The sequence below is a fragment of the Malurus melanocephalus genome, unplaced genomic scaffold, assembly GCF_030028575.1.
Source record: "Malurus melanocephalus ecotype Western Australia unplaced genomic scaffold, MMel_1.1 scaffold_8, whole genome shotgun sequence".
NCBI classification, from domain to species: Eukaryota; Metazoa; Chordata; class Aves; order Passeriformes; family Maluridae; genus Malurus; species Malurus melanocephalus.
The window spans coordinates 4,992,298-5,019,681 of record NW_026623240.1 but is presented as its reverse complement, the minus strand read 5'-3'; positions in this window follow the sequence as shown (position 1 = coordinate 5,019,681).

Here is a 27,384-nt window from a genome sequence, read left to right as displayed (position 1 = left end):
CAGGCGGCACTAATATGAAGAAGGGAAACTAAGAGTTGAGCTATTGTTTTATTACTTCAAGATCAAGCAAAATCTTGAAGTACCACTTATTTCACATAACTTAAGTAACAGAATCTCAGTTTTCTTCCCTACAGACTTCAAACAGCTCAGACATACAGTCATATCCAAAGTGATATCCAGTTACCCAATCTGGCAACTCACATAAATGTCTAAATACTAAGTGTTAAAAAAAAAAAAAATCTAGAAATTATACAGCAAAGAACTGTCTCATGAATTTTCTAGTACATTTTCATCAGCTTCAATCACCTTTCTTAAAGGTGATGAGGAAACATTACAAATATGATCCAAAATTACATTGAAAGGGTTTCCCAACTGACTTCAAGAGACCTTTGAACAAAGCAAGGTAAAGGAAAAAAAACTTCGAAATTTTAATGTGATTCTTCTGTCCCCTGCTGCTGAATCTACCCTTGTGCATGAAGTAAAATGTGAAAAGGTTATATATAAATAAATATGTCTCTCTCAGAAAATGTTTTTGACTACAGTTGAAACACTTTGGGGGAATAAAACTGACCTGGGAAAGCAATTCTCTATTGTCATTAACACTGATTTCATACAGAAATTGAAATTCTGCAATCTTAGGAAAGTAATTGTAAAAATTTTGTTAAAATAAATCATATTACTGTTGTGTCTTTATTTGCAATGCCCCAAATTTTACCAAAAAAAAGGAAATTAATAAGCCTAGTTGTTTTCATCAAACTTGAATGGGTGAGAGCTCAGAGTTCCCAGCCTAAATTGTATTCTTTCCTTCATTGCTGGGAGTAGGGACTTGAATAGACCATACGGGAAGTAATGACAGCTTTTAATATTTACTGGTAGCTCTTGGACTTCACACTTTGAGTGAATACGGGCCAACTAGCTATAAAACAAGTATCATACCATTTTGCTAGAGGAAATGACCCTTTTGAGATTCAAACTTCATTCTAGCTCTATTTTGTACAATTTATTAGGTGAGAACAGCTTTTGTACTGTATAGCTTAGCAACTTTAGTGACAGATTTAATTTCCAGTTATCTCTGCAACAATAGTAAATAAATCTCTCAACTGACAGTGTTCCTGTGTGCTTCCGTATTGTCCTAAAATGAAACATATTCCACCCTAACTGTTTATTGGCCATTCAACTTTAATTGACCAATTTTTAGGCAGTTATCACTTGGCTATTTTCTTTAGAGCCAATAACATTCCTGACAGTCAACCTCTTTTTCCTTCCCTGGCGTCAAGGATAAAATTATGTATTTGTGAAACTTTATAAAACATTTCCTCCATCACCTAAAACATGGAATTGATGAAGAAAGAGAACAATACCCTGTGACTGGCCAGCTTATTTCCTCTTTGAATCATCAAGAAGTTTACAGCAAATTAAGGATGGGTATCCTGAAAAGTAAGCAGGTGTTTTTCATTATTTCATGATCTGAAATAAATAAATTACAAAATAAAATAACTAAATAAAATAACTAAATAAAATAACAAAATAAACTAAGACCCCAGGCATCTTTTACAAATCTCCAATATCATTTGGGAGTGCCTAAAATCCAAATACAAAAAGGATTGCTTATCAACATAACAACTAAGTGAGAAATAGACACTAAGAATTAAATTCAACCTGATATTTTCAATTCAGCCTGATTTTTACTTTTCTTTATGGTTGCCAAAATGTTTTTAAGAAGATATCTTTCATGGAATTCTGCAGTCATACAAAATGTCACTTAGTAGTTTGAATCTGTGTCACCAAGTAGAGAAAAACATAAGCCTGCTATTAAAAGGAAAAAAAAAAGTAACATAAACAGATTTCATTTATAATCCACTGCCAAAATCCATCTGACAAATGCTTGGCCTTTGGCCAATCCCAGTTGAAGCTGACATGAAGATTTTTCAAACTGGGTTGACATTACTATATGAATTCTATTCTTTATTTTGGGAGGTTGGCAAGGAAACAGCAAAGTTCCTACTAGAGGTGGTACCATTTTGGAGACCATCAGTATGCTATTGGATAATGTTTTGTGGAAACAAAGCAGATGGAAAACAAATACTCTGTTGTGAGTCATCTTTGGCAGAGCAAACACAAGTAACAGTGAAATACTGAAGCGAGTGTAGGTATTCCTTCACATACAGGCACATACACATTCTAATTAGTGCTCTCTGACATTAAGTGGCAAAGACTAATAATTTAAAGTCAAATACTCATTCTTCAGCCTTAAATAGATCCTGTTTTGGCATGTTGTACCTTATAACTTTAGTAATATGAAGTAACGGACTGTAACAAACTCCATATTTTTTTTCAGTCATGCCTGATGCTGAAGAATGGCACTCTTTCTGTGACATACCATGGCTGCAGAACAGATTACACAGGGTTTGGATCTTTGAGTCCAGTACCTTGTCACTGAAGCTGATGTATCATAAAATCTTTCTGAATATTTTAGATGACTGTACTCTTCTTAGAAGGTTGACCACATCTTGCTCATGCCTTKCCACACTTTCAGTGTGCTGTGACTGCTACTTAGAGCTTTCTTTCCTTTTCCTGTTTCTTTTTGCTCCCTTCTCCTGTTTGCCTTTGCATTTCCTAATTCAAGGAGCACAAGATCTCACTAACCTATACAATCACATCTGTTGTTTTTAAGTCAGTTGGAGGGTACTGGGTAATGAAATATTCCAAAGTTCAAACCATGAAACAACAGAATGTTTGGCTGGGCTATTCCTCAGCTTGGGAACTCCTGTTTGTCAAAAAAGGACCAGTTTACTACTCTTACAAACCAATCATATGTTCTTTATTCCTTGTTTCTGAATACTCAGAATAATTATGGCACTGTTGTTACACTCAGAAACAAGGTCACTCAGCTTCAAGACAAGCAATAGGAAGATCTCTCTTCASGTAGGGGATTTTGTTTCTTTCTTTTTGGTTGTTTTCTTTCCTAGYAGAATTTGAAATGCGTGTCAAATATTTGATTTTATATCATAAAACTAAGAAGTTTATAATGCTATTGTTTACCATATTTTGTTAAATTTCATGCAAATCAAATATAAAAGATTAGAACAGATTTGAAAGACATAACTTGAGAAGAAAGATATGGTCTTGATGCTGTAAATTCTTATATACTAACTTCCTCTACATATGACYAGTCCCAACAAAGTTTACTGGACTCAAAATACTTAGGCAGTTCTCTACACAAAAGTCAGACTGAAGGAGTTCTSTAGATCAGGGAAGGAGATGGTTTGAATTGTCAGTCATAGTAGAAACAGCTGAACATTTTTGCATCTGGAAACTGGTTGTAGTTATAAACGATATGACTTTGGGAAACTTTTGTTGTGGTTCTTTAATCTTTTAGTTTTCAACTGAAACTTGTTTCATTAAAGTTCATGGGGGATGCCTATTCAAAGGCTGCCTTTATAATTTGTGTTACTAGTTCAGATGGAGATCTGGTTTATGTGTACRATTTCAGCAATGAAGGTTTATTGTATTTACTAAACCATATGTTTTTCTACAGCCTGCTTGGAATTTATGATGAGATTGTTTTGCTTTAAGTTGACAACTACAGTATGTTTCAAGTTAGCTGATTTCCACTGAAAATTGTAGCCTCTAATGAAATGAAATTTTGAAATTTTCATGCAATTACATTTTTCAGCTTTGAGTTCTGTTGCAAGGATTACTTTGGGGATTTTTTGTTGCTTTGTTGAGTTTTCTGTTTGTTTGTTTATGTTGGGGTTTTAATTATTTCATTTTTCTTCACAAACTGATAAAATTCTTTAGAAGCACTTATTATTGCCTTTTGTGGCAAATTCATTATTTTGTGTAGGACAGAGAAATTGAGAGTTCTATATCTGTAAGCATCCATTCCATTAATAGAAATAGCAGAAATACACTCAGCCAATTTAGAAACACTTGCCAAGCACCCTTTACTTGCCTAAATAAYCCTGAATACATAAACATTATATAACAGTTGTGATGTTAAAAAAATAAAAATTATTAAATATGCTTCAAATATTACATATTTMAACTAAAATAACAATAACACAATAAATGTACGTTTCATTCCACTRATTCCTTTAGCACTTGCAGAATGAATGGGAGAAGCCAGTGTATAAAGCCGAGACTCTCATTTCTTTTTGCTTTCACGATMGTCATAGTTGTTAGCAACTAATTATAGTATTCAGTAAATAAATTATATTCTCAAATGTATCCTTTTTAATTGGCCATATGATACATGAATCTTATTAACAAGGAAGGAACAGAAAACGTGTAAAGTCTATTGATAAGCCCAATTCTTATTTCCCCCTTACTCTGGCAAGCCAGGCTTTCTCTCTCATGTCAAAAGCCCAATCTGGCAGCAGCTGCCATTAGAGGGTTCATCATCAGAATACTTTACAGTGCACAATTGCCTTAATCTTTGCAAATAATACTGGTCAACATCAGTGACTGCCTGGGAGGGAGCTGCATTCACAGCAGTGTTGTGGTGCCATGCTTTGGATTTGTGGCTACAAAAGTGCTGACAATGCTCTGATGTGAAGCCATTTCAGCACTTTCTCTTTTTGTCCCTCTCCCCAGTGAGGAGGCTGAGGCAGGCAAGGGATTGGAGGGGGAGTAGCTGGGATAGCTGACCCAAAGTGACCAAAGGGATGTCCTAAACCATCTGACACTGTGCTCAGACATAAAAGCTCAGGGAAAGGAGGGGAGAGGAGGAATGTTTGTGGTTGCAGCTTTTGTCTTCWCAAGCAACAATTGCATATGTTTAGGCCCTGCTTTGCAGAAAATGGCTAAATGTCTGCCAGCCTATTGGTAAATGCATTCCTCTTCCTCCTTTGCTCATTTGCACAGCTTTTGCTATTAAGCTGTCATYGTCCTGATCCACAAGTCTTCACACCTTCCTTCTATTTTGTCCCACTTCCATGAGAGAAGGGAGTGAGTGAACAACAGGGTGGGCATTTGGTTTCTAGCCAAGGCTAATCCACAACAGTTAGGAAATCAGGAATGCTGATCATTTTAATATATATCAGTGGTCAAATGATACAAGGCAGTAACCAGATAAATTTCTAGATTAATTGCAGATTCTTCATGGGGGAAAAAAAAAACCAGCCTAATATAAACCAAATTTTGGCTGAGGAGGTAAGAGATGAATAAACAATCTCCATTCTGAGAAGTCCAGTTCCCTTGCTTCTTTACCATAGATATAACTTTGGAACAAAGACAGATAATCTAATATATTCAAAAGCCATTCTATAAAAAAAAAAGTAAGTCTGAATGTACATAGGCTTGCATAAGGATGAGTTCCAGTGTAAGAGTTTTTAAAGAAACAGCTAGAAAGGAAGTGGCAAGTTTTGGGAAATATATTTTCTTGGTTACCTTCTTCTTTAGATTAAGTTGCATCACTTCTACAAAGGTTAAACAGCTTTGTGATTCAGGAAATTCTCAATCATTTAAAAAAACTATTTGGAAGTTCTCAAAGCTTATACTGAATTGACCAGTGGAGCAATTCTGATAAATGTACATACAAATACAGTAGGCAAAAGAGCTGAATACTGGGAGCTTCTACATCTGAGCAAAAGCCAAAGGGTAAAATCCATTTCACCTACTGGCAGTGGGGTATGAGTTAACATGAACATGTAGGAGACAATTATCCCTGCAGCTCTAAAAAATGAAACAAGGTCCACATTCATTCCAGTTTAAAAGAATTAGGTCGTAAATAAAGGATTTTTTTTTAACATTTGTAACACTCTCCTAATGACTGAAGGACCCAGTAACAAAGTCAAGTCTTACTTTTCACACTGCATATCCACACTGCATTATTTCTTTGGTTTCTCAGAGATACATTTTTGCCATACTATCTTATAGTGCAAGAAACCAAAGGTTCTTTGGCCTATGACCAGAAACTGACATGATAGGATTCAGAAGACTTTTAAGAGCCACATAAAATGCTTTGAAAATAATTTTGGAAGATGAAGGCATACCAAATCTGGTTATGATTATTTTCCCACTGTAATGTTATGTGTCCATGGCAGGTATGTTACATAGAGGAGGCAAAGATAGAAAATTAATTTTCATTGCTTTTTCTATGAAAAACATACTTAACTCAGTATCCACAAAAAATATTGATAAAATAGTAAAAGTGTGTTTTAAATAAATTCTGTGGCAAAAATGTGCTTAATAGATTTTAACTGATTATTTGTGCGGTTCATTTAACTGATGGGATATTATGAAATACACATGGATGTGTTGCACTGAGCCCCACTCAATTCTTTACAAACATTTAAAACTTTATTAGCTGATGGAGTAGGAGAGATTTTTCTTTTTTTTTCCTGCTATTTTCATCTGTTCAACATATGGTATATCTCTCTGAAGCCCAGCTGACACTAGAAATCAATAAAGCCTACTTGCACTTATGTCCAAGTATCATTTGAGAATGGCTTTAACWGTACTTTTATTAATTCAAATGCTATGATCAGCTTCTGATCAATAAAGAACAGTCATGAGATTCAAGACGTCCATGTGTCACAATCTATTATTGGGGAGAGTTTTACAATATTTCATCTTCTTTCTTTATTCCAGGGTTTTGTATTTCATTAAATTCTAAGTAACCAGTCTAGTGCAAAAAGTGAGCTGGAACTTTGTTTTTAACTGGCTTTGACCTTTTGTTAAAATGATTCCATCGCAGTGTGTCACATACAACAAGTTGTAATTATGCAATCCCTAAAAGTGTGAATTGGTTTAATGTACCARCAAGTCATGCAATTTACCAAAGGATTTACCTTGCTAAAGATGAAGTTGCACCAGCCTAAAAATGAGTAAGAGCTTAACAGCTTTCCAACTCCAGCAAAATGCAATTTTTGCAAGATGCTTCCTCCAGGTTTGCCTTCCCTCTCCTGAATTTTGATATTCTCAAGCTTCAGCAGAAAATAWACTTATCAGATAATTATTTTCTAATTACATGAAGTTACTTAAAGGATAGACACAAATAAAAGTGCAACATTTTTCATAAGGGATGTAAATATTTCCTTTGCATTTCAGTGTACATTTGCAACTTGACCTGYACTTCTCACCAAATTCCTCTCTGCAACAATGAGCTCTATAAAGCTGAATATGTTWGTTTAYTRTATTTACTGTAACAATATCATTCTATTCCAAATAAATGTCCMATSTTTTGTCAGGTCTGAAGATTTGGCACCCACTTTATTATCTGTATTTTCTCTTTAATCAAGCCCAGGCATGCTAAACTGCAACAGTTGTACTCTGAACTTTATTTTGCCTTTACGAAAATCGGACTCCTGGCCCACTGGATACACTTATGATTTCCACCTCAGGGGCAAAATCTTTTGGCCCAATACATAATTCTGATAAATGAACAAAAAGCTTGGATGCCTCTTATTTAATGGTTTTAACATTTCTTTGCCTCGTCACATGGAAGTTCAGAATGAAGATGGGACCTAATGGCATTTTAGAAGCAGCATCACAAAATATCCCATGACAGGCGTGTAACTCTGTTCCCTTCACCCACTTAAGCATGCCAGTACCCACTTGGCTCACTGGACAATATTCCAAGCAAGTTTGCTTGTTTTGTTTTTTGGTTTTTCTGGGATTGTTACAGCTGGGAAGATTATGCAACTGTTTCATATTTTAGTTCTATTTTAAATTTTGAAGATCAAAGGCCTAGAAACAGTTGAGTGATTCTACAGCCTCCTGGGAAGGACTTCATGGTGATTCAAAACAGTGAYTACATTCCAACTCTGAACAAGATAATATGGCCAGCACGGAGCAGAATTCTTGGTAAGGCAGAATACTAATTAAAAAAAATATTTTTAGATAACTTTCTGTTAAAACAATGTTGTGTACTGCTAGTCACTTAATTACCAAAGTGATATTTTATTTCGTGTTTACTCTTTTATAATCTCCACCAATCCTCTTAARGCATATGCATTTCAAAAAAATTAAAGTTCATAACACATCACTTTTCCACAAAACTCTTGGGGAGTGCTCAAATCACTGCTATAACAATGAACTGCACAAACTCATAACATGAACATGATTAAATCGTCAAATTCAGTGGACTGGCAAGCATTATTAAAGGAAGTCAGACTACTTACATATTTTCACGCAATCCATGAATGTAGAAATGGCTGAGACTCCTTGACAACTCCTCCTCTCCATTTTGAGAATTTTGCTGCATTGGATAGAATTTAATCACTGAAAAAGAAAAGATTCATACACAATGTTTTCAGTCTCGGGGTTTCACTCTACTCCATTTTACTTTTCAGCAATACTGTTTGGTGTTCTAAGAATTGCCAAGTCTTTTTTACTTGGAAGTTTCATTTTCTACTATTTCTGTAAACAACAGAGCCTGGCACTTTACAGCAACACAGACATTTTATACAGAATAAAGCATTTTCCTCCATATTCCAAAGGGGGTATATGACRATGCAGAAAAATATCTTCCTCTTTGAATTTTGTTTTACCAGCTTTTAAAATAAAAATTTATGACCTATTGCATCATCTTGGWTATGATTTTATCTCTAGACCAGTATCAATAAATTGCAAATGCGATTTCTCCAGATATCCTAAAACCAGGAAAACCCAGGAACCTCATTTTCTGCATAATGGATAACAAAGGACAAATGCAGAACCCAAAAGAGGAAACCAACGCTTCCTATACAGCTCTGATGAGATCCCAYCATTTCCCTTAGACTGACAGAGGATAGCTCTCCTATCAGAAGGGCTTTCAGCAAATATCACAGCAAAATAGCCTGTGCTTTATCTGAAGCATCACATCTGAARCTGTTTCATGATAAATTTTCCATGAGGGGTTTTTGCTGGTCTTTAACAGATTATATTTTTCACTGTTAAAAATAAAGCAGTGCATTCAGAAAAGGTACTGCAAGTCAAGTRCTTGGGTTCCACTCAGATTGGATTAATAAACTGCATCTGACCTGAGGCAAGACATTTAGCCTGCTGGTRTCTCTAGCTGTTTGTAGACATGAACCTAAACATAGCCCAGAGACTCCTCAGTGTTTTCCCCAGAGAGAATGATGATTTAAAGGCATTATTTATTTATCTGTTTAAATAAATACTACCCATGAAGAAAACCTGGCAGTGGGCATAGCTGCTGCCTCATTCCCATGCCTTCTACAGAACATGTGACTTCTGTCTACACTTTGGGCCAAAAATTGATAGAAAATAAAAATCTATTAGTCAGCAAACTTCTCCTTGCTACATTTCAAGATTAAGCCTTTGGTAATATTTTGTTCATTATTTGTTTATGAGTTTAAATTCCGAGACTTTTGCTTAGAATTCAGAAAAATTCAGAACATTAATGAGAAAAAAACCTTAAGATGTTCCTAAATCCTGAATCCAAAACAACAGAGAGGACAGACTAATGATTCAGTCTAAGCTTTAGAAAGCAGTAAAATCATTAATACAGAGGCTATGTAGTGCACATAAACCACAGGGAAGGGTTGTCATAAGGACAAAAATGCCATTGATTTCCTTCTCTCATCCTAGATGTAGAATAYGTTCTGACAGTAGGTAGAAGGTATTTGAAACAACATTTTGTTTGTAGGTCAACTACTTTGGCCTAAAGCAATTTGTTTCTATATCACAAGTTTATATGCACTGCTAGCCAGTTAATCATGGAGAATATAATATTTTACTAGAAATACACACATAAAACTGAAAAAGTGCTTGGAAATGAAAGACATTTAAGCCTCAGAGAAAGCTATTACAGCAATATGCCATGTGGGTGAATCTTCTATTAAAAAAAATTACAAATTAAAGTCAAATGATGACAATTAGGCAATCCATGTGTTTTTCTAAAAACAAGCTAACTTCAAATAAACAGGAGCTTTAATATCTGATATTAAATTATCACTTTGCCACAGCTTTTATTTCACACTCAGCAAAAGAGAAGAGAACTGAAAAATAAATTCTTGAATTATTAGAAATCCAASCAAATATTCTATATCTGGAAGAAGGAGTAATGAAAGTTATAGAACATCCAGTTTATTTTCAGAAACTAATATAGACCATAATAACATTATTTGAAACCGTCTCTTTACCTTCATTTTAAAACTGAGTTCAACAAAGGATCCTACTGCAGGTCCTGCTTAATATCACTCAGTCATTCTGTTCATTTTCCTGAAAAACACAGAATTTAATTTTCTTTTATCTCTAACATGAGTAGCATGGTAAGATCACAAGCTGAATAGATCCTGAAATGTTATTTTAGTAGGCTGTAGGAAGTTTATAAATTTAGCATTGCTATTAAACATGTTCCAGGGGTCTGTTTTCTTTCAGGACTGCTCAACATACCACACACTTGTGTTACAACTTTGGTAGATTGCTGATMCTGAAAAGTCTGTATTTTTTGAAGTCATTTCTGGCCCTGAAGAAGTGACCCTTTGTCACCTTCAACTCATCAACTGCTCCCTCCTATGACAYCCAAAAAGATAGTTTAGCACTTTGAAAGCACTTATCACAAATGTTGCCTTATGGTAAAAGCCTTTGTCTTTGAATGCCATTATTCAGTTTTCTTTCCAGCTTTCTGAGCAGTTATGTTCAAKAGTGTCTGATTCAAAACAAGTGCTGTACATGGGCAGTGCAGCACTTTCCTTCCCCTTCTAGTTCCTGTTATTTATCCACTCTTGTGATGATAAAAGTGTTACATTTCTCAAAAAGTTTATCTCTGATTTCCATTTACGTGAAAGAAGACAGTTCTTGTTGTTTAGGGAGGCGTCCAACCTTGAGCCCTCTCTGCCTTCCAGTCCAGCAGAAGAATCACCACCTCAGCAGCAAATCCCTTCACACTCCACATTCCAGTTTCCTAACAACTTTAGGGCAACAGAGCCAAAATCCTKAGCTGGTATGAGKTACACAGCCRACAYCTGGGACAGTGGAGCATAATAATCTYGGCGGAGAGAGTAGTTTAAAGTTTTGGTATCCATATTTCTCAGRCTAATATGTAAGGAGTAAATACTARTCAYCATTCAAAGCATACCCTCATGCAAAAATGTTAATTGTAGTCACTGGGAAATATATTTTTTAAGTTAGTGAAGGTGTAGAACAGTTCTGAAAACACTGGCCAATGTGAGAAGCAGAGAAGCTGACAAGAGATAAGTGGTTGAACTTGGGAGCTCCAGTGATAATCTTCAGGGTACTCATCTGAAACAAGTGTCCCTCTGACAATCCTTTAATAAATTAAAAAAGAAACACAAGCCAATTTTTTTTTCTGATTCTCCTTCAGATCTTGACCAGACATTAGCCTGATATGGGCCTGCAAATTAACTAAAATAAAATTAAAAAAACAGAAATTATTTTAGGAAATAATAAAGACCCTTTTAGCTTAGTACAAAAAAAAAGGCCAAAAAAATAGATACAACATGGATAGCTTCAACTTTATTCAAGGCAATTTTGTACTGCCATTTAACATGTAGCAAAATTCAGCAAAATGGCTGACTGATACAAGACCTTACAAGGATTTTATGTCAATATACGTAAAGAGAAAAAGCATTTAACGACTTGGTATACATTTTCAGATTTCACAGAATGGATTATTTTAATCAAAAYTAATATCAACATTAATGCACTGTTTTTCCTCCTATATCACCTTTACACTGACATAACTAAGTTAAATTGAGCTATTTCTAATTTACAATATAGCATGGCAAAAAAAAATCAGATCCTGAGATTTTAATGTACCTAACATCAGAAYATAAATAAACAACCTTCACTGTGAATCAGAGACCTCTAAAACAGATCGGGAGCTTAGTACAGGAATATCACAATGTTCGGTGGAAGGGGTTTAGTACTTTTGTTYTTTAAGAAAATAAAAAATAAAACAAACCAAAATGGCAACAACAAAACCCAAACTTCTGCAATATTGTACATAGTTGCAYTGAGCTTTCTGGATTACCTCTTGGTATGCAATTTTAATATCCTTTTCTCTTTGACAAGGTCAGGTCTGCTTTCTCTTTYAGGCAGCTCACAAGATTCAAGTTATAGCTAATTGGTTTGATTATTTGTTCTGTAACCTCTAATTCCCCATGACCTTTTCCAAGCCCATTTTCAATTTAATGAGCCAAACTAGTAAAGCTTATACTGGACTTTTGATGAGACCTGTCAGAATGTCTTGACAAATTAAGTGTTCCACATACCAGGTTGCTTTCCGACCAAATGCAACTGCAGATTTAATGTTGTTATTTTTCTTTTAAGGTATATCATTTGTCTGTGAAGAACTATTGATTTTCACAGGGAAAAAAACACAACCAAACAAAAAAAATATTTGTTTTTCTATACTACCCATGAAGGCTAGTCCCTAAAGATTAAATGGGGATATACATTTGTATGCATCCAACAATGTAACTTGAATCTTTTTCTTATCCGCTTCCCTACTTTATTAAACTACATCGACTTTTACAAGCCTTCCAGGGTGAATTCTGTAGCTGGGATAGAAACATCCTTACAGAGTACAAACTTGTCTAATTTTAAAAAACGGATTAAGAAAACCTGAAYTTTTCCCTTAAAYTAAGTCATCATTATCTATCATRAGCATAACAGGGAACTGTGTAAAAMAAGAAAGGTATAAKCGTTTGGTGTTTTGATTTAGACTTCATTATCACAATTATTATAAATGGCATTACTTTCCTTTTTAAGAAAACAAAAATAAAGCTCCCTTGCCACACCTTTCCCCACTTTTGATAGTGGATGTGGTGTTGCTTCAGGAAARCTGTTTTCTCTCTGGCTTTGAAAGATGAACATTTGTACTTGTACTTATAAAATCATCTCTCAGAAGTAAATCCCAACAATTCCACTATCTAGAATAATGAAAGACTGGGATACACAAAATGGTAGAAGGAAAAGAAGGGTGTAGGGGGGAAAATGCTACAAGTTGCTAGTAAACACCTTCTGGAAGGGCTTGGATACCTTACAATAAACTTCAGTTCATCTATTCCATCCTCCCCAGCACTTGCTTTTCCCATATCACAGTACAAAGACACCTCTGTGATGCCATCCTTTGCAAAACACATGTGCTATCCAGCAAGTTCCTGTAGAGGTTTCTGAGTTTTGTTTCAGAAATGGTTTCTATTTTGTTTTTAATCTTTTTAAGATTGTTGCTTTTAAACTAGGTTTTCTGTTACATTGGTTTAGAGCAACTTTATATTTAACTTACAGTGAATAAAGTTCAAGATTGAAATTGAAGCTTAGTGCATCAGTGAGTATGAGTCAGACGYGTGTGTAAGGTTAATCCTACATACTGATTTTTAAATTTTTTTCTATTTCCTTATGAGATATTGAAGCTGTATTTAACCCATTTTATAGTAATCCTCTRTTTTGTGGGTAAATTATTTTGTCTATATTAGAACAGTATTTTTGGCATTCCAAGAGAAGCTGCTGCAATTATTAATCAAGATAAGGAGATATCAGTGTATTTCTAGAGYTGAAGTCAGATTATAATTGGAATGAAAGGCAATTTGATAGCTGAGATCATACAATAACAAAGGACAGGAATRTAGAAAAACATCCCAAATGCTGACCTGTGGCCCAATAAAAGGAAAGTGACAGATATCACAGAAAGACAAGATCATACCTGAGAAAGCAGACAAGAGATGAAGATGAGAGTGTGCAAACGGGCAAGGATTAACATTGTAAGAAATGCTAGCATCAAACTGCAGCTGTGACAAAAAACTTATTCTTTATATTTATCCTTTGTATGTGAATTCTTTATCAATGAATCCTGAAAATGGTGGGAGGATTCTCATTTTTAGTTTTTTTACAGAATGATGTGCGAAGTTGAAGGATACAAAAAGAGTTAGTGCAGTGACTATTGTCAGTACACAACCCTGGTCCCTGTCCTTTGCTGCCTTGGGGAAGGAAAAAAATATGAAGGGAATTTGCCCGACCATCTTTTCTACACTTGATGTTATTCAGTCAGCATTAGACAGAGATAATAAAGTGACCATACAGTGTACTGAGGATTCATCTGGCTCACTGCTGAGGCTGCAAGCATGCTGCTTTTACCCTGAAGGGGCTGAAAATGTTGAAATCAACAACCTGATCTACTGGGATTGTGACAGCAGGTCTGTATCTTTTCAGTGCAGCATGTCAAACTGAAGAAAACAGGGAAAGCAACATGGGACAAATGTTTTGACCTCACAGCACCGTGCTACAATGATGAGATACWACAAGTCTTATCATTTTCCCAGCTAGTGCTCGCCAGGAGCAATACCTTCTGCTGTACYTAGGACTGGTCTTGTTTATGTACATGTTCTGCTGTACACTGGCTGAGAGAGTTGTAAATATTGACTGTTTCWAAATATTCCYTCTATTCCATTCAGAARTATATAAATCAGTCAATATAAACAGCCTTCTTCTATCATATCAGATAAAGGATATGTAAACTTCAAGTTTTTTTAATAGTCAAAAATAATTTTGAAAAGATCTTGAGATATAATAATTGCCAAGGGAAAAATAACTCCAGTGCATTGTTCGCAAATGAAAATCTCACAGAGTTTCCTTAACAAAATTCAAAGCATAATCATCTGATAATCCATATTATCAAGGGTCAGATAGAGTTTCAAGTGTTTTTTTAAAGAGATTCTTCTTGTTCTTGTATTATTAGCAATTGTACAGGGTTACTGTACACTGAAATATAAAGTTATTAAATAGTACATTGGAGAAATACAGAGGTTTCTTCCACACCCAGCCCCTCATCCCCAGACTGGCCCATTTTATTTCCATTCTTAAAGAAAAGAGGAAGCAAAAATCTACATAAAGRTCATAAAATAGTATATGTCTAAAAGAATTTTACCTAAGATTAATATACAAATATATTATAGTATGCAKAATAGTAATTATGTGAGTACACACAGTTCAAAAATAACACTAAGCCATTTTAAGTATTTGTGTATATGTATGGCAGAAGAGTCTCAGTGTCACAATTGTACCATTGCATAAAGAATCTGGCCAAATAAAAAACAAAAGTATTTTAGGAATTGAGGGGCAGAATAGTGATTTTCTTGTACTTCCTGATTAAATATGTTATTTTCAAAATGCTTCTTATATCAGATGTTATTCTTTTATGGAGCAAGAGCATCATAATTAATTTGCCAAGTTCAGAAACCRGAATCTGTTAATGGAAGTGTGTGTGATATTGACATCTCTTTTGGAGAATGATATTGAAAGAGCAGCATTCACAGAAGAGYGGGACTGCTGAATATTAATAAAAATATGGTGCTCAGTTTTCTAGATACATATACAGAGGTAGTTCTACTGTTAATTTCAATGTGAAATAATTTGTTAATGATAAGCACATAACCACATTTKCATCAAGTACTACCAACAGAATCTGCAAGTGCAGGAATTTATTTTTAATGGGAGGTGGGGGGTTCTGCCTAAACTAATCATGAGAACACTCAGTACATTATTTGATGTTTTTTAGCATTAAAGTTTGTCACAGATCAGAAAACACCCCAGTGCACCTCAGGCAATGAGTGACGTATCATCAATAGCATCCAATGCTAAAAGCCCACAAAATGAAAATTCTTCACCCCTATCATTAAGTGTTCTCTGCAGAAGTACTACAAGAAGTACTCCCTTCAGGAATGAAGATCTGAAGGCCAATGCTAGCAGAATGTTTCTCAAATAAGAATCAGGGAATTAGATCTTGCATTTGGAACTAGTAACTTCTCCTCTTCCTGTACAGAATAAATTTATCCCACTCTCTGACAGTGAAACATTGTCATAATTTTGCTATCACAGWGATATTTATATGTCCTGATAGTGTGAAATACAATTTTTCCTCCTTAGGAAGAGAGAGCTATTTTTGCTATTTACCATGGGTTTAGGTTGACATATTTTATTTACATCTTGTTTCTCCCCATCTGAGGTTTCATACTGATGGTCCTTTGAGGAAGTTAAGTGCCCCAAAGCACTRCCTCTTTCAGTGTTTTGTTGAATTTGAATTAAGTTTCCCTGTAGTAAGTTGCAAAATTGTTCAAAATTGACTCTAGGCATCCTAAGAACCCTAAAGCTTCTAAGGGACTTGTTTAAAGCTAAAAACTGAATATCTCCTAAAGGAAAACTACATGTCAGATTTATATTATAATGTGTTATTGTGCTTTTTGTTCTAATTGGGTTTGAAGCCAAAATGCTGTTGTCTTGAAAATGTTCCTGTTATTATTATTGCCACATAGAAAACCAAACAATGAAACAGCTTAACAAAAAAAGCATCAGAACAAAAGCAATTCTGGCAATTTTTCCATCCATTATCTATTTTATTTAATTACGCCATTTTGTGTCACATAGGTGTAAGGATTTTTAATATTTATGTTGAAGTGCAGTGACAGGTTACTTTTTATACAAATGGAGTAAAATTACTTTGAGTGTTTAAGAGGACAATTTTCTTTTTATTAAAATTTAGCTTAGCCTCACGAATTAGATAAGGAATATGAAGAAGTAAACAATATCTGCCAATAAGGGAAATGTGATCATCAGCAAATTTGAACGACTACTTTGCACTTCAGCAATATTAAAATACTTAATACTAACAGTGAAAGCATCCAAGCTTGAGATGCCTTAATGAATTGTTTCTTTAATCATAATTAATAACCTGGATTCTCAAGATGGCCCAGCCTCCTAGACTAAGAGATCTAGTGTGGCACCAGGACTGTGTGTAGACCTGGGAAATAAAATGGAATGAGGACCTTCAGTTGAACACTCCTTGCCTTATACTAAGAAAGCCCTCCTACTGAGGGATTTCTCACTCAGAAGTTATCTCAGATTCAGGTATCCTCAACAAGACTGAGAAGGTGCCAGAACTGGGAGAGTGAGACTGTGCCATGCTTTATTACTTTGAGATGTAGCATAACACYCAGACCTTAAATGCACAAACAAACAGAAAATCACTGCACTCAAAATTCCAATGTAGTAACTGTTTAGATTCTTGAAGCAAACATTTAAATTGCATTTTACAGAATAGATTAAAATTCTATTCTCTCAATGTCTACATGTTTCCGCACTACAGGAAACAGATGGCCTTTGACATCAAACAACCTTTGGAAAGAAAAAGGAAGGGAGTTCAAACACAAGCCAAGTCAATGCATATTTCAGGTTGCCTATTTACACATAAATCCTTTACAAGTTTTTATCTCAGTCCAGCCTACAWAGGAGGAATCCCCTCCCTAAATTCACTTGCATTTTAATTCTCAGTAAGCAAATAACAGAAAAAGGTCAAGTACCGTTTATACCAAAGTTGTAGTGTACTTGAACAGTATAGAAAAAGCTACATTAGAGGAGACCAATTTTAGTGCAGCCATCCATACCAGTTAGTTCATAGTACARTTAAAGAATCCATGTAATTGAAAACATTTGTAATCTAGGTTAAATTTCATAGAAACACTTTTCAATGCTTTGTATAGTGGCTGGTGTAGATCCTGAGGATGCTCATCCATAGGCTACCAGTACTTTCACCCAGTTAATATAATTCGGGATGCTTTCATTTTCATTTTAACATTAGWTAGACTTCATTAGATACAGAAGAACCTTTAAACTCTCAGATTTGTTCACATTATGATAAACATACACAGTAGTGGACAGTGTGATGTGAAGGTAGCAGTACTAAAGGTCTGCAAGCAAGCCAACATGCCTCATGCATTCATCAATTAGCTGTGGGTCATACAGTTCATTGATAATTACATCTGTTATCAACTGATAACCTACATTAGAGACAGGAGATGGCTTTTAATGCAYCCATAACAGAAGCAGGATTTAAAAAAATTTGTATATATATCAGATAAAAATACTTTTGTCTAATCTGGAACTTCTATAAAACGCTTGTTATTTCATTGAGTTACCACAAAACTCCTCTTTCCCTTTCAATATACATGTAGCTAGAATAAAGTGTGATTTCTTAGGATGTTTCCTTTAATTAAAGTACAAAAGAACTTTTCTCATTTAGAAGCTAAGCACAATAGGAAGAAGGAAGTTTACATGCTTGCAATTTCAAGCAAGGATCAAGACATTGTTCTTCAGCATGATTCCTAGCCAGGAATTCATAGTTGATTCCTGTTAGGCTGCACATCTGACTCATGTCCTCTCCCAAGGTATGGCACAGAAGATATTCCAGAAGTTTTAAGGCAATAATTCTCAAATATACCAAGGAGGCTTATAAAACTGAGCTATTTCAGTCTCCTGGAAATGACTAATGAGAATTGTTTCAACCATTATTTGCAAATATTTATTCTCCAAGGCACAAGGCAAGGTTTTAACAATGCRAATACTGGGTAGGTACACTTCCCAAACATTTTGGGCCTATTAATATTATGTTGTCTAGTGCTGTCTCTGTGTATGCACAGGCATTTAACATATTTAAAATAACTAATCACTTTGAATTTATAAGAAATTCTAAGAAATTTTTCCTACATATAAGAGAGAGACTCCTTGAACATGTCTCATTTCCATCTCCTGAAGACTGCATCTACCAGTTCTTCTCATGCTTTCTTTCCTTTAAGTGTATGTGCCCTTGTCCAGGAAAGGTTTTTCTGGAATTTCAGTCAAATCCATGCTTGGGGAGCCCTTCTTTCCTTTTCCACATCACATTCATTGCTACTTGTATTGAGTAAGCAATTAAATCAGGTAGCCWGGGTCTCATGGGCTACGTGCCCGACATAAAAACTGTTTGATAGTGGAACTCAAAAGGAGAAATGGGTTTGCAGTCCTACACAACMATCAAGATTGCACTGTGACAGGTGCTGTAAACTCCTGGAAGTGAAGAAGAYACTCTGCCCTAAAGAGCATAGAGCCATCCAGCACAGATATGCAGCAAGACACTGGAAGGTAAAAAGTCTTCAGCAGTACAAGAGGGASAGTAGTCTTATGCAAACCCTTGGATGGGTGTTTTGTCCATGAAAAAAATCTGAATTAGACTTCTTTCTAACCACACCCCATAGTTGCCTGAAAATAATTTGCTTTCTCCTCCCTTCTATATCAGTATTTGCTGGGACCTACCACAAGAAGCAGAATATAAAACAAAAAAAGCAATCATCACGTGGAGACAAACAGACTCACATCTGCATAAAAGACTGTAGAAACAGTCCTACTGCTTTTCATTTTGCTGTAATCAAAGTTTCTCTGGGAAATAGAACACTCATCCCTCATCACTTTAACCCCATATTTAACTCTCCCCATTAACATAATGAAAGCTCAATCCTGTAAATTACAATTCAGCATCCTTTCTTTGGTGGTAATGCCAGATTCACTTGACAAGGACTTGGAGAGTGTATCCCAGACTAAGTGAAAATATCTCCTYCTTCACACAGTTACAGTTATTGAATACAGCAAAACAAAACTGTCTTGTAGGAATTCTGCCTACTTTCAACTAGATTTTATAAGGCTGTTTCCCTGGAGAAATTTTTTTTMCTGATCAGAGGAGAATTTTTATCAWCTCTCCCAGCATTCAGGTAAATAGGCATCTGGGCCACAAAGTTCTTTGTGCTTTGTGGTAGTTTGTATTCTGAGGTCAAACCAATTGATTAAAATGGGAACTATCAAGTCCATATAATGTAGTTACAGGGTGGCCCAATGGTCTCCATGTGCACCTCATTAGATCTAATTGCATTGAAGTGAACTGTAATTCACTGTTAATCTAAAACAGCCAAGAGGATGGAGTTCTTCACACAAAGTGCAGTCAGGTAGGTAATTTCGAGCATGCTTTGTGTCCTTGCAAATTACAGCAGAGYTAAGAGAAAGCTTGCATATTACTGACAAAATGAAAAGGCCAGTAATTGGTAGATCAGGCTGGAGAGACAAAGGCTTAATACCTAAGTGCAATGCAATTTTTGCCAGCAAAAATGTCAGGATGTGCATATATTAGACATCCGTAGTTTTGCTCAAATACTATTCCAATCATTTCTTATTTATTCAAGGTCTCATCCCACTCCCCAGTCTTCCTACTCCTGAAAAAACCCAAATATTTCTGCATAGAGAATATTCAGGAACAGAGTGAGTTTCTGCTTAAAACTCCCCTGTGCGTTGTACGATGGCAACTTTATTGCCAGCTATTTGTGAAGCCTTATGTTCCTGAAGATAGTTTTCTCTAGATTATGAGAAACAAAACTAAACCAAAAACAAAACAAACAAACAAATCAAACAAGTAGGCAGAACAATTAAAAGAGAAGTATAGTCATTTCAAGGCTAAATCCAAAATCTAGCCTTTGGGCAGCACAGATGTTTACTTCAGCCAACATCTGAATACTGTTATAGTTTTCAGATTAGGCCTCTCATAACTTAAGCTCTTCTTATTTCTGACCTATTAAGCCATGCTTTGCATGCCCAACACAAGCGGAAAAATTTAAAAATTTAAAGAAAAAAAAAATCAAATTCCATCACATAAGTCAATTTTACATATGRTTAATAAGCTTAACCACCTAGAAATTTTAACCAGTCTAGTTGAATATTCATAACTCAGTTCCYAACTGTACTACTCATTAAAATGATGTTTAATTTGACCACATTGTGAGGCAACAAATCACAGAGTGGGACTGTGTTGTGCTGGGTAGCATGAGGACAAATACAGCCACTTCCCAGGGACAGCCAAACAAACCATGAGACTGGACAGACCCGTCAGATGTGAGCAGAGACAGGTGCACAAGGAAACCAGGAAAGTGAGAAATTCAACAGAATCCACAGAACATCCACTGCCTGACATTTCTTCTSGTTTCTTTCATAGGCATGATAACAAGGGAGAGTTTTAAGGACTTGAATTTAATGAGGTCATCTTTTAAATGTTTATGGCAACTTTCAAATACAGGGTCAGCACAGCAGAAAGCACAAAAGTGCTTGTTTGAAAATCYAACAAGTGGGCAGTGAAGGTATAATGGAAGGCAGGAGCTGACAAYTCAACAGAAGGGAAGGACAGATCACAATGTATTCTTGCATCACACAATAGAGAGAGGCTTTGTTGCAGCACMCACTTGGACGTGAACTTGTCAAGGCCAGGCAAAAACTCTATTAGGGCAATTGAGACATAAGGCGTTAAGAGCATGAACAAGAGTTTTGAATGTTTCCCTATCAATCCAAACAATCATCTGAGAGATGTTACTTAAAAAGGAATTGCAAGAATAAGATGAGACTTAGCTAGGAAGAGGTCTGATGTGTTCATGATGAAACTGCATCTCCATGAGAGGCAAGGTAGAAGGAATTGAAAGCGAAGCAGGGGAAAACTCAGGCARGGGAAACATCTCTAATAAATTGTTCTGATTTAGTCCTATACAGCTGGATCAGTCAATTCCATTAATTTAGAGGTAATCAGAAATAAAGATTATATAATGAAAAAATGGAAAATAGCCCAGAGGTGACATCTTTGTTTAAATCCCAGGCGCAGCAGTTCAGAGATGATAGGYGAAATAGAGTTTGTATACAAGTTTACCATGTTTTTCACTTAATAATTTAAAAGTACATATTGTAAGAGATGGCCTGCACACTTATACTAAAGTARAAGATGAGGATTACATTTTCCAGCTTTTCCATTGTTTGGAAGTTGTTTTTTTTTTAAATCAGGGCAGCAAAAGATGATGTACAAAAAATATGTACATGAGCCAGCACCTACATGTGTTARTCACTACAATATGGCGTAAAAAATAGAAGCTGTCAAAGAAATATGTTACATTGATGCATTTACTTGACAGACAGGTAGATAATTAAGTTTATAAGAAATGCTCAATCTCAAGCCTTGGGAAAATATTTCAATTTACTATATGCCAAAACATTTTTTTTTGTTTTATTTAATTATTTATGATGATGGGCTTTATTATAAAACCTTCTTCATCCCATGTGGTAGGATATTTCTTGAGAAAAATTAAGTAAAGTTCTGCACAAAGCTTCACAGATAACCAAGTCAGTACTAAAAGCACCCGATGATAAATGTTTGAGTTTCATTCAGCTTTAAAATTCTMAAATTGAGAGTTAAATCCCAGACTTCATTTGATCCAGGTCGCAATCCYTGCCTGCATTTCTTTGCTTGTGTAATGTGTCACAAAATGTCCAAAAAGGTTTTCTCACTGCCTCCAATCACAGCCAACCTAACATTGTCATCTGATTTCTGAGGAGGTCGCTTGCATGGGAGAGACTCTCTGATGACCTGTAAAGAGAATAAGAGGTAAACATAATTAATTTCATTAATAGTGAAAAAAAATATCAGTGTTGCCAAAGCAATAACCACAAGTGTCTGACAGAAGAAGGAGATCCCTCCCTGCAGCCTTCCTCAAGTGTTTTGATCCAATGTGCGTCAATGGATCATCTTCACTGACCTTTTATGTAAGAGGAGAATCTTTTATCCCCTCATTTATGTTTATGAGAGAAAAAATATCCATATAAACTCAAAGGAGAATTCACCCTGAAGAGTCAGTAGCTAATGGTGGGAAGTTTAAATGGTTAGCATTACTTTCTGAACCCACTGCTTCTTTAATTCTAATTAAAATTAGTGTCAACCACATTACTTAAGGAACAACAGAGAGAAGAAATTTGATATACTACTTTTGCTGCATCRTACTGTAGCTTCTTTATAATTTTCCCTGTTCCGATCTTTTAGGCACAGTGCTTTAATTATTAAATGTCCCTGAAGACATTAAGTTGCAAAATAGCTAAATACATACTTACCCAGGTAGTCCCCCTTAAGGATGTGCCTGGCATTAAATGTTGTGATTACAACCTCTATAGTCATGGGTTTGTTCCTTTGTTACTGATAAGCAAATTACCTATACACAGTGAGAACGTGTCATTAATAACTCTAATTACATACAATCACAGGATCATATAATGAACATATGATTCTGTTCATATAGGATTAGCTGCCTGAGTTGCTGTACAACATTAAAGCACTAAAACACAGACTGGGAGAAGCAGAAATAACTTTCACAAACTGTGTTGCTGGCTGAGTCGTAGATTGCAGTGACTAAAACYGCTCCTGCTTCCTCTTCCTTTCAAGATACTCAAAAATTTTAACTCACATCACATTACTGTCCCAGACTTTTTTAAGGCTCTGCTTTTACCCTCTTTGAAGGCTGTCCCACCTATTCTTCAGAATTCTAGGTTTATCAATAGCATCTCTAATACTTTATTTTTGCTTTGGAGGTTTGATTTAAAGCAAGGAAAATCTACTTAATGGCTTTGATGAGACCCACAAGTTACACATATCCTGTTGAGCGTTCTGCACTCAAATGCACAGAAGAGTAGTGCAACATAAAACCAACACCTACACASAACAATACTACAAAGATATTGAGAGTGCTTAGATATTAATAGAAAATAACACAATGTTCCAAATAAAAATAAATGCATGATCAGTTTGTGATTTACTTACAGAAACCTGCTGTTTATAGTCCAAGGTAAACCCATAAATTCCTTGSTCTTTCTGGGATAACTTGCAATTTAATATATTTTATTTCTTTTTTTTTTCTTCTTCTTAATATTAAAGAAAAATTACCCCTGAAATGTCACTTGATTGATTGTAATGGCCAGCTGTTATAATCTCAATGGAAGTATAAGAAATGCTGCCTAAGGTGCACTGAAGAGTGCCAAGCCTCATAGCAACTCAGCTCATCCTAAAAAGCACCAGTCTGGAGTGAAAACTGCAATTTAAAATTCTCCCAGAGAACCATTATTTGCAAACCATTGACACAAACAGCTCCAGTCTCCCCATCAGTGCATACCTGGGGAGCTCTTCATCCACAGAGCATTGCATGCTCTGTAACTTTACATAGTAGAAGTCCTTACAATATTTTGGCTAAAGAGAYGTTCTCACAAATGMAAAATGTTTTTTTCTTRCCATCCTAAAAGATCATCAATATAMTAAAACATATACTCAGTTCATCTTGATTTATGATATCTTCAGTATAGAAAACAAGTCTGCTACCGAATAAATATAGGAAAAAATAGAAAATCCAAGACAATCTCCTAAAGTTTTTAAGTAGCTTTAAAGAACAGCATAATATATTCATAAATGACTGGTATTAACAGGGGCAAATGAATCTATAATTTTGAATCCCTGGAAACTTAATCCCCAAGGATTTTTATTTCAGTTAGGAACCCTTGTGAAAAGAGATTTACTTGTAGACATTAGAACTTAAATATTATTGTAYAATGAAACCTGCTAAACAACTGTCCTTTGCTTATACTCACCTTCAAGAGAACCTAAAAAAACCACAAGCTTTTAAAGACAGGTTGAAACTAATCTGATTAACTAATGGAAATCAACATTAAACATGAGTAGCTGATGCTTCTATCAGCAACRATTCTAGTAAATATTTGGAATACTGTGTTGCCTTGCTTTTTTACCTATTTTAAAATTAAATCTGTGTCTGCCTCTCTGATTTACAAATAAAACGAATGATAAAATTATTGAGGTATCATGGATTTAAGATCACAGAAATATTCAGAATAGGGAAGTTGGAGATGTTTGATAGTTTGTAGACTAAAATTACACTTTTCCCAATTCCACCCAGAGAAATTTATATTTCAATATCTGTCCTAAGCATCCTCAATGATGCGTCACTTACATCTTCAGGTAAGTTTTCTGCTCTTTCCTGTTTTATTTCTGAAAAGAAAAGTTTAGCTTCTCAAAAAGAGCATTTCAGTTTTTATTTTGACCTATTTTTTTTTCTTTTCAAAACAGAAAATGCACCTGAATGACAAAACACACTACTTTTGCTCAGATTCTGCTACATTAGAAATTCAGTGCAGCCTTCAATGTACACCAGAGTTCAGCTCAGTTCTGTAAACAGACCAGGCAATAYTCACGCCCTGTGGCCTGAAGATTTTGCCTGTTACTCCATACAGCTTAAGGAATCCACTCATCCTTTCTAATGCTCTAGTATTAGTGTATATACAAGTTTCTCCTTATATTTATCAAAACCTTTTTTTTTTTTTTTTTTTTGTTTTTTTTTTTTTTACTTTTTTTTTTGATTTTTTTTTTTTAGAAATGCTGGAGAGAAAAGGAACATAACATCATAGTCACTGATACTCCAATCACTGTTCTTTCCAAAGAGAAATTGGCTCTTTTTGGCTAGAAAATTAGAAAATTTTCATGTTAGTGGCCAAGTTCCAAGCAAATCTGAGAATGAGCAGGAAAGGTGGAAATAAACCAACCAGGATGGCAAATCACAAACAATAAGAGAAACATAAAACTCACACAGAGACAAAGCACTGCAGCCAAATCCAACCAGCCAGTGCATACTGGTACTGCACACACACTCTGTGGCAGTTGCAGCTGCAGCTGTAGCAAAATCYCCACTAAAATCCAACTGTGCACAAGTATTAACAGGCTCATTGCATCAATCCCATGGCAAAAGTGACACTGAGACATGAAGTTGTTGCTAATTATCCACCAGCCATTAATATATCTCCTCCTACTGAGCCCTATCTCCTAACATTCCATCTGTGATGCTTTTTACCTTATTTCAAATTCAGCTACTGAAAATTTCATATAGAAGATATATTTCTTGGTCAAAGCAAAATGCAGCTCTGAGAATGTTTCAATCCATGGAACCAAGTAACAGAAAAGGAGGAATGTTCATTGCAGTCCTTAGCAAATACCTTCATCTGAAAACCATCAAAAGATTACAGATGACAGTGTGAAGCTCTGCAGTTGTTTTTTCTCTTGTGGGTTTTTTTKTGTGTGTGTGACAGAATAAGAAGAATCTTGTAAAATCAGCAAAAAAATTGACTTTTACTGAGCAGAACCATTTTTTTCATACCATAGGAAGAGATAATTTCATACTATTATGTTTGACTTTTTTCCTCTAAGGATGCAGTAAAATATTTATTTTTTAATACGTAGATATGAAAAGGGGGCTTTTTGGTAATATATATAAAAGACAATATCAAAAAATGGGTAAGATTATTGTAGCTTAAAATCTTTGTTGCCASTTAATGGATTTTGTGCAATATATTTCATATTTTTGCTGTGCTGGGAAAACAGAATAAATATTAATCTTTTCCACCAATTAATTTGCTCAACAGTCAGCTTCTACTAAATGGGCTTTTGCACAGGCTTACAACACCATGGCTAATGAAATGGCACCCTTGGTAACCTATACAGAGAAAATATGCGAGTGATGATATCAGTTTTCTCTGAGGCTTTTCTGGAGTTAAAGTTAAAAATATCTGTGATACCCCATCTCCATGGTACAGAGAGACTACAAAGGTTTCTCATCTCTAAGGCCAGAATGGACCTGAGGCCAAGTTGGTATCTAGCAGAGAGATTAAATCACTSTTCAGATGCAAATGAAAAGGATTTTATTTTTCAGAACTCCAAACATGCCACAGCTAAATGCCTGATTCATGAAGAATAGTGTGAGTAGAAGACATATGTGACTCTTTAAAAAGCTGACATATATYCCATGCAGGAACTTCTCATAAAAGTTTGCAGCATTCTCATACCATGTACCTACAAATTGTATTGTTCAYATTTATATGTGCACCATATTATTTTGATGCAATGTGGTRTTTTATGCGACAGCTCAATTTAGCTTTTATCAATTATTTCCATGCCTCTAGATTCTGTTCAGACCTTCTGTTTAAAACCATTGGCAAGGGTCATTTATCTACCCTTCCTACTCATACTTCCCAAACCTCCTATAGCCAGGCATTGTTTCATGGCCACCTCTCCTTATCTTTCTCCAAATTTCTTAGCATTAGTCTTCCACRGCTCTTATATGTGTGTATATACACTTATATACATTTATACACACACAAACACACACATATTTCCAAGGAATTTTCTTAAAGCATCTCTGACTTCATCTTTTTAACATTAAAAATTGTGGAATGCCCTACAAACATATTTAGTATCACTAATCCATTTCTTTCATTTCCTCTTGAGCTTTTATGTATTTTTTCTTCTCAAAATATGTATTTTCTTTCTTAACTACCAMGTTTTTTGCAGGAGGTTTGCTGAACAGCCAGGCATGGCAATAATGCTCACAATGCACAGAAAAGCAGACATTCAGAAGTATTTTTATATTTGGGACCMTACCTTGAAAGTATCAAGTTTGTCAGAAAAACACATTCCATTGACAAGAGCGATGATCAATCAATTCTAAACCAGGTAATTTTCCCAGCTGGAGAATGAGAGTCTGAATATTATTTCTGTACAATGTACTAGATCTGGTACAAAAGATCAGCACTTACAAATATTACAAAAAATGCCACATTGAACATTATCAGCAAGGCTATCTACATGGTATGATCATGACTTTTACAGAATTTTTATAACCATCCATCTACCCTAAGAAGTCCACCCTCACAACCCACAGGTAGGGAAATTTCTATTTTACAGAAGCATGAAAATATAGGCATCCA